This window comes from Melospiza georgiana, chromosome 6 (genome assembly GCF_028018845.1).
Source record: "Melospiza georgiana isolate bMelGeo1 chromosome 6, bMelGeo1.pri, whole genome shotgun sequence".
NCBI lineage: Eukaryota > Metazoa > Chordata > Aves > Passeriformes > Passerellidae > Melospiza > Melospiza georgiana.
Window position 1 is genome coordinate 23,106,751 of NC_080435.1, and position 4,812 is coordinate 23,111,562.

The window sequence follows — 4,812 nt, forward strand, 5'->3', positions numbered from 1 at the left end:
ACCCTTCCAGGCGTGTGGGCACAAAGAGCAGATTTTATAAATTTAAAAATTTTGATTTTTATAAAGATAATTCCATTTCCACACCTGCCAACTCTGAGTCTGGGTGGCCTTTCCTCCAGGGGGAGAGATGACAAAACCAAATATATATATATATATTTAAATATATACGTATGTATATATATAAATATAAATATAACATATAATATATAATAGCTATAATATTTCTATTTATATATTATGTTTATAATATTTATACTTATAAATATACGTTTTATATATATATATATATATATATATATATATATATATATATATATATATATATTAAAGGGCATTTGGAGGCAGTTTCCTAGGGAAACAAGAGTGCAGAGAGCAAACAGAACACATCCAGTAAAGAACAGATCTTTAGGATTCATTGTTTCAGGACACTCAGCCACCCCCAGGGAATATCAATATCAGGAATCCTGCTCCTCAGGAAGAGGAGGGAGCTGCTAACATTTAACTCTGCTTCTCAATAAATCCACCAGAGCTGTTGGAAAGTTTTCCCTACAAAATCCCAAGCTGCACAGCCATGGAGCAGCAACAAGAAAGTGATTTATCAACCTGAGCTGAAATTCCAGTGAGGTTTCAGAAACATGGAATTTTATTCTCAAGCTGTTCTAACCTTTCAATACCAAAGTTGAGCCCAGCTATTTGCATAGATAGATTTATTCTTAGCTTTTAATACTGCCTTTTTTTTTTAAACTTGAACATTCAAACAATGAAGTATTTAAAACCAGGTGACAGCGTAGGAAAAATGTGTTTAATACTACTGGATGTATTTGGGGTTGTTTCAAAATATAACAAAAATATGATAAAAATACTGAATTAATAATCATAAAGGCTGTAGAACAATTTTCTTTTAGGTGAACCCAGTTAAACCAAATCACTGAGACAAAACCACCAACGCAACAGAAGTGTAGCAAGACAATCCCTTTAGGTATGAAATATTTGTTAAAAGGGAAGGACATAAAACATTTAAATAGATTTATTTGTCAAGTGTTTACATAAGCCATGGACCAATTTGTTTCCAACGCTGAGTTTAAGAACTGCAAAGACATATATAGAGGTATGCTTAAGGCCATCAGAAAATTTAAACCTGACAACAAACTAAAAATTCTCAACACTTATTTTATGTGCTAGAAGCATTACTAAATTCATTCTAAAATCCAAGAGCTTCAAAAGAGGAAGTACATTTTCATTTCTTAAAAGTCTAACAGATATTTCCTAAAATTTAGCTTGAGACCAAAATTGCAGGTGTCCTCTTGATCCTTCCTTGGGTAGAAATGGGCCAGCAGGGTTGGAACTGAGCCAGTGCCACCCTTCTGACTCTTCTAGGAGTATTAAAAAGAGAGGGGAAGAGAATCTTGCTTTTAATAAAACTGCAGCAAGAGCAAAAAAAGTTAAATTCAGAACCAAATGCCAAGTTAGGCTATAGTTTTCCTAATGCAGATATGCTACATGCTAGTCTAAGTGGCTTTTTAGGAAGTGGATTTTGGAAATAGATTTCTTTCCCTCCCTTAAGGCTGGAACCAGAGAGTCACAAATTTTAATACCATTCTATTCAAAAAGCCTCTGAAAGTGGTTCACAGAATAGCACCTCTGCCCTTAGATAAACAGTCTACAAAAGGAAGTTTCTCATCACACTGTCCACATCACACCAAAAATCCACATTGAAGGACCTTCCTCACCTCCCTCCCTCTGCAAAAACTACTGAGCAACAGGAAAACGTTGCAGTTTAAGCAATTAGCCCTCTCCAGGACTGAGAGTGTGCTGGCAAAAAGAAGGGAATGTTCCCAAAGCTCCCTTCTTTTTGTCAAAGTCAAAAGCTCCTTCCCTGAATTGTGCCACTGCCTCCACGCCAGCCAAGATCAGTCCAGACCAATGGAGGGCTCAGATGCACTTTAACAAATTCTCTCATTTCAGGAAAAACACCATTAGAAGGGAGCTTCCAGCAAACTCCAGACAATAATCACAAATATATTTAAGGCCAGATTTAAATAAGGAAATTGTCCTCTGAGTTCAACAGGAGAGTTTTGTTGTCTGGGCTCATTTCCTCCTTGCTCTCCAGATGTTCTGGTCCATCAGTGAGGGGCACTGCACCTTCCCAGCACATCCCTGCAAGTTCCCTGCTGCCAGCTCAAGTGAAGGGAAACCTTTTAGTCCCATCCATGCTCAGTGCAGATGGAAAACTGGAGAAACAGGTGCTCAGGTTTTAGGAACTAAACCAGCCTCCTTCACACACTGACAAACCTCAGCTGCAGCTCAAGCATCCTGTCAATACTTCACAATAAACTTCACCCAAGAACAGTTTCACATCAGCAAGAGGGATGGTCTGGATTTCCCAGGATGTGACTGCAGCCTCATAAACAGGGTGAGGGGAATATCAAGATTCTTCCAACCAACTGGTTGTGTATCTTGCTCTGCAGGACCACAAAGATTTTGCCCTACCACAAAGATTTTGCCCTATTTGTTCTAAATCATATGAATTTTAAGAACTTTTTCAGTATAATTTATCATCTTTGCAGTATTTATCTGCAGTTAGAGCCTCTTCACTAACTTCTCTCTACTCAAATGTCATTTGGGATAAAGGGAAGCTCAATCCTTTCTCCAAAGACCTGGAACACAACCAATCTTCCTAAAAACTTAAGGTTGGTGGGACATTTTGAGAAGACACATTTTTAAGGACACGAGGTTCTCTGAGAGTTAAGTCCCAGCAGGATACATTGCCTGGTTAAGTAACAAAAGCCAACAATCCTCTTCCAACTACTCTGCCTGATGATTCAGAGATTGCTGCATACAACAGACAGGATCTGGGGAAGAAAACAGGGGTTAAGGTACGTTTAGAACTCTCTCCACAGCAAAATCCCTAAGCTGCACTGGTGAACTGTTCTTAGAAAACAGCCTGTACACAGCAGAAACACAGGAATAAAATTCATGAGCAGGCTGCCCTCAGGTACACAACAGCTCATGATTTCTGGGTCAGCTTTCAATAAGGAGGATGTCTAGGAAAGATCCAAGTTTCTCAGACACAATAACAATACATACAAAGACCTGAAATACTTCAGATTTAAAAATCACTTGCTCAGAAACCCTTGAATTGCAGCCAAGAGGAAGCATGAGGCTGAAGGCAGAAGTTTGGTTTTGAACAGGCTCAGACCCAGCCCTGTCCCAGCCCCAGGATCACACCTGAGCTGCCCATGAACAAACAGCTCATCCCTGCATCCAGAAGGGGCTCAGCATCAGAGCCAGCCCCAAACTACCACAGCTTTGTTTCAACATCAAATTCTGGCAAGAGTCTTTGCTCTAAACAGGACCTTTTCCAAAAGACACCTACCTAGGAGTGCTTGGTATCTGGAGGGAGCTCAGACCAGAGCCAAGCCATGGAGTAAAAACTGAGAGGTGCCCTGAGCAGGCCAGAGGAGCAGCGAGGGCTCTGGGTGCACAGGGTCACTCCAGCTGATGTCTCAGGACTTTATTACACCATGGTGGAGATCTAAGGGCTCCCTCTCTTCTAAAGGCTACTGGCATACAGGTTTACAAACTTGTCTCTCTATGAAGAGGCCCGGTGTTTTATTAATAAATTCAAGTTGGATAAAAACCCCCAAACCAACCCCCCAAACTCAAGGTGGAATGTTTTGATCCATTCAGAGGTCTGATTGAGTATGGTGCACATTTACTGACAAACTACAATTAGTTCCTTAAGGAGCATCTGGTGTGCAATGGAAAAAGCTGAGCAGCTTGTGTTCCACCAAGCATTTAAAAGCTGATGCATAAAGAAAAATAAAATAATTAAAATAATTCACTGTTTTCCTACATCAGTTCAACATTAAAAGGTTTGTCTTTTTATTTTTTTTCCAGTTAAAAAACAGTTGGGACTATTATCTCAGTAATAGCTTCCTAAAAAAGACACAGAACAGCAACTTCTCACCGGACTGCAGTTTAGGAATGTTCTAGGCCTTGACTCAAACTGCTGCTTCCAGACATCAGCCCCGTTTCAGGATGCCTGGTGTGGAATATGGTCTTCACAAGCTTATCACTTCCCGCAGTGAAAACATTTTTCATTTGTGCTCTTCACACAGGACATGGAAAAGTGATATCCCACCTATTTGTATGGAGTTCCAGACTGCTTCACAACGAAGTCAAAAGTATCTGACTGAAAGTTCTGAAAGTTCAGTGGTGATACAAAGTAGAAATGACCCTCTGAGTGAAAACAACCTTCAGTTTTGTACAGAACAGTTAAAACACCACGCAGCTGTTCCTCAATTTCACCTTTCCACAGGTAGGAATTATTTGATGAGCCATACTTAACAGAGAATATAGCACTTTTCTTCTCACACGTGCTATAGAATGCAACAGAACTACCAACACCTCTATGGAGGCAGCTATCAAAATATTCTCCCCACTGCAGAGAGAGTGCATGTGCGCAAAAGGCAGGCACAAGTGATTTTTCCAAAGATTATACCACAAGGATGCAGTAAAACTTGAATAAGACTTGGTATTTTCCAGCTCCTAGGCTTATGCCATTTCTTTTATACATTGCTGCCTTGATGAAGAAAAAAAAAAAAGAAAAGTCCATCAAAAAGAAAAGTTTCCCAGAAGTCACAGCTAGTAGAATAAAATCAGAAAAACAGCAGGAGGGTTTACATCTAGTCAGGAAAAAGAGACTATCAGGGGAAAAAAACCAAAGAAAGAAAGAAAAAAAACCCTTATGAAATGTCACCCCATCACATTGAATCTGTTTCAGCCGTTGAAAACCAGTGTTCCAGGATA